We start from the raw sequence: 9,128 nt of genomic DNA on the forward strand, positions 1-9,128 counted from the left end.
TAGGTAGAAGGACCAGCCGATTGGCAGCAGTAGGCTGCAACAGCCATACACTTGCCCTGGGAAGTGGGAAATAGGGGGGATGACAGAGCTTGGTTTTTCACACAGCAAAGATCTATGACAGCGAGGGAGAATAGTAATGGAGTAAACCGAAGGAAGAAATAAGATGCCTCCAGAGGGATATGCCAGCTTTAAAACATGGCCTCAAAATCCTTTGACACTCCTTCCATCAAGAAATGGGGTCTATGTCTCTTCCCCTTGTATCCTCTTGTACTGCTTGACCAATAGGATGGGGTAGAGGTATCTGTTTCTGGTGCAGACCTTCGGAAATGGGTCACTTCTACTTTCTGTTTCCTGAGAGGCTCGCTCCCAGAACCCAGCCACCATGCTGTGAAGAAGCTTCACCTAGCCCACAGAAAGGCCCATATGGAGAGGAACCTGCAGTCAGCCATGTGTGAGAGCCATCTTGGAAGCAGATCCTTCAGCTGGTCAAGCAATTTCAGCTGACATTACATGGCACAGAGATGAGCTGTGCCTGTTGAGCCTTCCCCAAATTGTAGATTTGTGAGAAACTGAAATCACTGCTGTTACTTTCAGCTACTAAGTTTTAAGGTAGCTTGTTATATGTGTAAAAGTATTCCCCTGAGTTCTGTGAGCTGCTTCCAATTCCAGTTAACTGAACCCAAAGAGGGGGTCATGGAAACCCCAACTTGAAGTTGGTTGGTCAAAAGACACCAGACTTCTGACTGGTGTCTACAGGTGGAAGCATCTTTGGGACTGAGCCCTCAACCTATGGGATCTGATATTATCTCCAGGTAGATAGTGGCAGAATTGAATTAGAGGACACCCAGTAGGTGTTCACTGCTTGATGTGTGGGGGAAAAACTCCACACTTTGGGTAACAGAAGTCTTCTTCTGTGTTGATGACTATTGTGGTGGTGGCATGAGAGTAGAGGAAAAACATGGTTTGAGAGAACTTTTCCTGACACAGAAGCCCAGACCTTTAACGGCAAGGTTTTGTCCATAAAACAATCCTGGAACAAGGTCCCCAGGAAACAAGCACCAAAGGATATAGGAGTGGAAAGAGGGGGTCAGTTAGACATGTCTGTCCCTGTCACCCATATTATGTTTTACCCTCTGTTATCCTTAGTTTTATAGTCAGTGTAGGGGAACTAGGAGAAACAGTAGCATGCAAAGATTCATATCAATTTACACCAAAACAGACCACTGCCCATGAGCACAAGGAATTGGAAACAATATACACAAAAGTCTCACAAAATAGAAAAGAACATGGACACTGGCTCTAACATTGACGTCACTGGGATAGAAAGTCTATTTACATTGTTGCTTATGAGGTCAGCAAAACATTTCAAATAGCAGCTTCTTGGCTGCCTGCAGTGGGTCGGCAAATGTGAAATAAAACATGAACGGCAGACCTGACTTATGAACAGGATGTTCCAAGTTTCCTTCTTTGCTTTCTTCTGTAACAGATCACCTTGTCCTTGTTACTGTGTCAGTATATTTTTATCATCTCAGATGAAAGAATCCCAGTGTTGGCCAGGGCAAATCCAAAACACAGGTGATGAGAGGCAACACCCAATGATAAAACCTGATCCACTGTGATTATTTTTCCTTCGCATTGTGAAACTGTAAGGATGAGAATGGGCAGGAGAGTAAAAGCAGCAATCATGTCTGGGTGGACTGAAGGCAATTTAGTTTCTATCAGACATGCTGACAGTGATCAATGCATCACAAAATCTAAAACAACAGATGCCAAGCACAAACTGTGTCACAGATCCCCGATCAAAGATATCTACCATATGTTTAGCTTTCACATCAATGTATGTCAAGTCAATTTTGAACTAGAAGACTTTAGATATACAGTTCAGTACCTCTTTCTCCTTTTCTTCCTCTTTTTTTTTCTCCAAGAAGTTCCCAGAATCTGAATTTAATCATTATTCAGATTTGACTATATCTGCGTATAAATACATTGCTTGTGACAGATCCAGTGAAAGTTCATGCGCACGGCTGCCCCTGCCCAGTGTTGCTCTGGCTTTCTGCCCATCAGTGCTGGAGCTGGCAGAAACACCCTGCAGAGGGACAGAAGCAAGTGACCTAGAGGGGCCTGCGAAGAGTCTTAGGAGGGTAATTACAACACGTGTTTCTTCCTTTTGGGAGTATCTAATTGGGTTCAGTGTGAAGGCAGCTCACTGTCAGGCACATGGAAGAGACTCTGAGTTAGAATGGTTGAAGTGTGGTCACAAAATATCCGTGAGTGCATTAAATCCATAAGGATTTATTAGGGTCTCTTAAGCATTTGATTCCTTTTAAGGAAATCACTGCTAATAAAGAGGCACACAGCTTAAGAAGCTGAAGCAGAGTGAACAAAATTGACTTATAGCTCATAGTTAGAGAAAGCAGAATTCTTAATTAGTCATTTTTTTTTTTAAAGCATGTACTAAAGGGAAAATTGTTATATATTGTTTTCCAAAGTTTCTTTGGTCTAGGTGTTGTTTACCATTTTAATTACAGATTTATTATTTATTTTGTATAATATATAACTCAGGAATTATTATTTAATTTTTCCTCTTTTCTTGCATTGGGCTTGGTGCTGGGGAAACAGAGACAAATTATGCAGAGTGTTTGCTTGTTGGGAATTCACAGTCTGGCAGCCTGGTGTAGCCATGTGGACAGACAACTACTGTGCAATTTGATGAGGGAGACAGAAGGCAGGGCAGTGGCACAGGCGGAAGTGCCCAACTAGGGTACAAGGAATTGAGGGGAGGCTTGAAAGAGAAAGAGATCTGAGAGCTGTATCTTCTTAAAAAGTTGGTATATTCCAGGTATATGGAAATAGGATTGGGAGACAGAGGTGGACATTCTGAGAAGGGGGAGCAGTAAGTACAAAACACAGAAGTGGCAATAGCATTATGGACTTGGGGACCATTGGTAGGTTGACAGAATTTGAGCACAAAATGTTAGACCAGAAAGACTGAGAAATGATGCTAGAGAAGAAAGTAGGACACAGGCCATGGAATGACTTGTGGGCTGTACCAGAGGCACTTGGATTTTATGAGAGCCTTGGAAGGTTTTTATGGTAAGTGTTGCCAGTGACCCTCTCATATTTCCTTGGCAGTCACTGTTACTGTACAAGACAACAGCTATGAGTCTCAGAGACTACAAGTTTGCAAGACTATAATGAGGCAGGCCCAAAGAATCAGGAGTTAACATCCTTGAGAGCATCGCTCAGACAATGATGCAGAAATCGCTCAGATTCTTCACCCCTGGTGAGGATGAGTCTGCAGCAGGTTTTATATAATATCTCAGAGGTTCCCTGTGACATTGAGTCTCGCCTGATCACAGCAGTTGTCTGGTCATTCACACACCAGTATTCTTCCTTCCCATACTTGCCATTCTTGCATACCCTCCTACATTTTGCTTCCTGGGATCCTTTCTCAAAAAACGACTTGTGCTTAAATTCTTTGCTCAGGCTCTACTTCTGGTGGAATCCAGTCTGGGACAGGTTTTTGGCTTGTGGAGGAACAGTGTCAATGAAGGTGGAGTCTGGATGATTTTCATGAGAATGCAAGTGAGAGTGGAAGATGTCGGTTCAATTTAGAAAGTACAGTTCATTGCAATTATGGCCAAGCTGGATGTATTCTGGGAGACAGGGAATGTCTCGATGATTCAAGGTTTGGGTTCATTGACTGGTGGAATCCATTAAGCAAAGTACGGAATACAAGAAGGGGAATAGGATTTTTGGTACAATATATGGGATTTGGATTTGATTATGCTGAATGTGAGATATTTCCATGGACAGTGGAGGCATTAGAGAAGAGAACTAGTTGGAAGACCCTAGTTTGGAAGCTGAGCATCAGCCCCTAAGTAGTAGTGGAAGATGTGGGTGTGGCTGTGGTTGCTCAAGCTGAGTGTGGGGATGGGGAGTAGGAAGAACCCAACAAAAACAAACTTCTGGGAGTACCAACCTTTAACAATCAAATACATGAGGAGGAACTTGCTACAGTGAAGGAGTGATCTGCAGGACCAGGCAAGGGCCAGGGGAGAGATGTCATAGAAGCCAAGAAAGGGAATAGTGTCAGGAGGAGGGAGGAAGCAAACAGAGTGAAAGACTGCAGAGAGGCTTGGCAAGGTCAGACTTAATGCTCCCACTGGATTTGGAAGTTGAGTGGTCCTTGCTGTGTTTAAGAAGTTCATACTAATTTGGATCAATTAGAAATGTAGTAGAGATTTCCTCTACTTAAGACATTTAGTTTTATTACTTGAAAAATAGGCTAACCAATAATTGCCGAAAGCAGGGATTGCTTTAATGAATACATAAGAATAATTTCTAATTATAGGTAAGCATGATTTGAGTGACCATACTGAAAAATGCTGCCCCTCTATTTATGTGATTTGTATGAAATTCGGTGCTTGGGAAGCTTCAAGTTTGTACATCTAATTAGGTAAGGGTTTTTCTTTTAAGCTAGTTGCTATTTTTTAGTTTCAAGTTGGTCCCTAGTTCTGTTTGAATTATCACAGGTTTTAATTTCATGTTGCCAAAAGATAAGGTTTCATACTATAGCTGATGCGCCTTTGAATTTTGAATAACAGTTCTATTTTCTTTATACTATTTAGTTATTTGTGGTTAAGAATGTGGTCTGTAGAGTTAGACTGCTTAGCTATTGTAGTAGCTCCAACACTTACTCTTTAAGATCCCTGGGTAGGTACTTTGCTTCTCTGTGCCTTGACTTCCTCATCTGTAAAATGGAGAGAATACAACTTTTTTTCGAAAGTTAATTTTTTTTTTTTTTTTTTTATACTTTAAGTTCTAGGGTACATGTGCATAACGTGCAGGTTTGTCACATATGTATACTTGTGCCATGTTGGTGTGCTGCACCCATCAACTCGTCAGCACCCATCAATTTGTCATTTATATCAGATATAACTCCCAATGCAATCCCTTCCCCCTCCCCCCTCCCCATGATAGGCCCCAATGTGTGATGTTCCCCTTCCCGAGTCCAAGTGATCTCATTGTTCAGTTCCCACCTATGAGTGAGAACATGCGGTGTTTGGTTTTCTGCTCTTGTGATAGTTTGCTAAGAATGATGGTTTCCAGCTGCATCCATGTCCCTACAAAGGACGCCAACTCATCCTTTTTTATGGCTGCATAATATTCCATGGTGTATATGTGCCACATTTTCTTAATCCAGTCTGTCACAGATGGACATTTGGGTTGATTCCAAGTCTTTGCTATTGTGAATAGTGCCACAGTAAACATGCATGTGCATGTGTCTTTATAGCAGCATGATTTATAATCCTTTGGGTATATACCCAGTAGTGGGATGGCTGGGTCATATGGTACATCTAGATCTAGATCCTTGAGGAATCGCCATACTGTTTTCCATAATGGTTGAACTAGTTTACAATCCCACCAACAGTGTAAAAGTGTTCCTATTTCTCCACATCCTCTCCAACAACTGTTGTTTCCTGACTTTTTAATGATTGCCATTCTAACTGGTGTGAGATGGTATCTCATTGTGGTTTTGATTTGCATCTCTCTGATGGCCAGTGATGATGAGCATTTTTTCATGTGTCTGTTGGCTGTATGAATGTCTTCTTTTGAGAAATGTCTGTTCATATCCTTTGCCCACTTTTTGATGGGGTTGTTTGTTTTTTTCTTGTATATTTGTTTGAGTTCTTTGTAGATTCTGGATATTAGCCCTTTGTCAGATGAGTAGATTGCAAAAATTTTCTCCCATTCTGTAGGTTGTCTGTTCACTCTGATGGTAGTTTCTTTTGCTGTGCAGAAGCTCTTGAGTTTAATTAGATCCCATTTGTCAATTTTGACTTTCGCTGCCGTTGCTTTTGGTGTTTTAGACATGAAGTCCTTGCTCATGCCTATGTCCTGAATGGTACTACCTAGGTTTTCTTCTAGAGTTTTTATGGTATTAGGTCTAACATTTAAGTCTCTAATCCATCTTGAATTAATTTTTGTATAAGGAGTAAGGAAAGGATCCAGTTTCAGCTTTCTACTTATGGCTAGCCAATTTTCCCAGCACCATTTATTAAATAGGGAATCCTTTCCCCATTTCTTGTTTCTCTCAGGTTTGTCAAAGATCAGATGGCTGTAGATGTGTGGTATTATTTCTGAGGACTCTGTTCTGTTCCATTGGTCTATATCTCTGTTTTGGTACCAGTACCATGCTGTTTTGGTGACTGTAGCCTTGTAGTATAGTTTGAAGTCAGGTAGCGTGATGCCTCCAGCTTTGTTCTTATGACTTAGGATTGTCTTGGCAATGCGGGCTCTTTTTTGGTTCCATATGAACTTTAAAGCAGTTTTTTCCAATTCTGTGAAGAAACTCATTGGTAGCTTGATGGGGATGGCATTGAATCTATAAATAACCTTGGGCAGTATGGCCATTTTCACGATATTGATTCTTCCTATCCAATAGCATGGAATGTTCTTCCATTTGTTTGTGTCCTCTTTTATTTAATTGAGCAGTGGTTTGTAGTTCTCCTTGAAGAGGTCCTTTACATCCCTTGTAAGTTGGATTCCTAGGTATTTTATTCTCTTTGAAGCAATTGTGAATGGAAGTTCCTTCATGATTTGGCTCTCTGTTTGTCTGTTACTGGTGTATAAGAATGCTTGTGATTTTTGCACATTAATTTTGTATCCTGAGACTTTGCTGAAGTTGCTTATCAGCTTAAGGAGATTTTGGGCTGAGACAATGGGGTTTTCTAAATATACAATCATGTCATCTGCAAACAGGGACAATTTGACTTCTTCTTTTCCTAACTGGATACCCTTGATTTCTTTCTTTTGCCTGATTGCCCTAGCCAGAACTTCCAACACTATGTTGAATAGGAGTGGTGAGAGAGGGCATCCCTGTCTTGTGCCAGTTTTCAAAGGGAATTTTTCCAGTTTTTGCCCATTCAGTATGATATTGGCTGTGGGTTTGTCATAAATAGCTCTTATTATTTTGAGGTACGTTCCATCAATACCGAATTTATTGAGCGTTTTTAGCATGAAGGGCTGTTGAATTTTGTCAAAAGCCTTTTCTGCATCTATTGAGATAATCATGTGGTTCTTGTCTTTGGTTCTGTTTATATGCTGGATTACGTTTATTGATTTGCGAATGTTGAACCAGTCTTGCATCCCAGGGATGAAGCCCACTTGATCATGGTGGATAAGCTTTTTGATGTGCTGCTGAATCCGGTTTGCCAGAATTTTATTGAGGATTTTTGCATTGATGTTCATCAAGGATATTGGTCTAAAATTTTCTTTTTTTATTGTGTCTCTGCCAGGCTTTGGTATCAGGATGATGTTGGCCTCATAAAATGAGTTAGAGAGGATTCCTTCTTTTTCTATTGATTGGAATAGTTTCAGAAGGAATGGTACCAGCTCCTCTTTGTACCTCTGGTAGAATTCAGCTGTGAATCCATCTGGTCCTGGACTTTTTTTGGTTGGTAGGCTATTAATTATTGCCTCAATTTCAGAGCCTGCTATTGGTCTATTCAGGGATTCAACTTCTTCCTGGTTTAGTCTTGGGAGAGTGTAAGTGTCCAGGAAATTATCTATTTCTTCTAGATTTTCTAGTTGATTTGTGAAGAGGTGTTTATAGTATTCTCTGATGGTAGTTTGTATTTCTGTGGGGTCCGTGGTGATATCCCCTTTATCATTTTTTATTGTGTCTATTTGATTCTTCTCTCTTTTCTTCATTAGTCTTGCTAGCGGTCTGTCAATTTTGTTGATTTTTTCAAAAAACCAACTCCTGGATTCATTGATTTTTTGGAGGGTTTTTTGTGTCTCTATCTCCTTCAGTTCTGCTCTGATCTTAGTTATTTCTTGCCTTCTGCTAGCTTTTGAATGTGTTTGCTCTTGCTTCTCCAGTTCTTTTAATTGTGATGTTAGAGTGTCAATTTTAGATCTTTCCAGCTTTCTCTTGTGGGCATTTAGTGCTATAAATTGCCCTCTGCACACTGCTTTAAATGTGTCCCAGAGATTCTGGTATGTTGTATCCTTCTTCTCATTGGTTTCAAAGAACATGTTTATTTCTGCCTTCATTTCGTTATGTACCCAGTAGTCATTCAGGAGCAGGTTGTTCAGTTTCCACGTAGTTGAGTGGTTCTGATTGAGTTTCTTAGTCCTGAGTTCTAGTTTGATTGCACTGTGGTCTGAGAGACAGTTTGTTATAATTTCTGTTCTTTTACATTTGCTGAGGAGTGCTTTACTTCCAATTATGTGGTCAATTTTGGAATAAGTGCGATGTGGTGCTGAGAAGAATGTATATTCTGTTGATTTGGGGTGGAGAGTTCTATAGATGTCTATTAGGTCCGCTTGGTGCAGAGATGAGTTCAATTCCTGGATATCCTTGTTAACTTTCTGTCTCGTTGATCTGTCTAATGTTGACAGTGGAGTGTTGAAGTCTCCCATTATTATTGTATGGGAGTCTAAGTCTCTTTGTAAGTCTCTAAGGACTTGTTTTATGAATTTGGGTGCTCCTGTATTGGGTTCATATATATTTAGGATTGTTAGCTCTTCCTGTTGAATTGATCCCTTTACCATTATGTAATGGCCTTCTTTGTCTCTTTTGATCTTTGATGGTTTAAAGTCTATTTTATCAGAGACTAGGATTGCAATCCCTGCTTTTTTTTGTTCTCCATTTGCTTGGTAGATCTTCCTCCATCCCTTTATTTTGAGCCTATGTATGTCTCTGCATGTGAGATGGGTCTCCTGAATACAGCAGACTGATGGGTCTTGACTCTTTATCCAGTTTGCCAGTCTGTGTCTTTTAATTGGAGCATTTAGTCCATTTACATTTAAGGTTAATATTGTTATGTGTGAACTTGATCCTGCCATTATGATATTAACTGGTTATTTTGCTCGTTAGTTGATGTAGTTTCTTCCTAGCCTCGATGGTCTTTACATTTTGGCCTGTTTTTGCAATGGCTGGTACCGGTTGTTCCTTTCCATGTTTAGGGCTTCCTTCAGGGTCTCTTGTAAGGCAGGCCTGATGGTGACAAAATCTCTAAGCATTTGCTTCTCTGTAAAGGATGTTATTTCTCCTTCACTTATGAAACTTAGTTTGGCTGGATATGAAATTCTGGGTTTAAAATTCTTTTCTTTAAGAA

This window comes from Rhinopithecus roxellana, chromosome 3 (assembly GCF_007565055.1).
Source record: "Rhinopithecus roxellana isolate Shanxi Qingling chromosome 3, ASM756505v1, whole genome shotgun sequence".
In the NCBI taxonomy this organism is placed as follows: Eukaryota; Metazoa; Chordata; class Mammalia; order Primates; family Cercopithecidae; genus Rhinopithecus; species Rhinopithecus roxellana.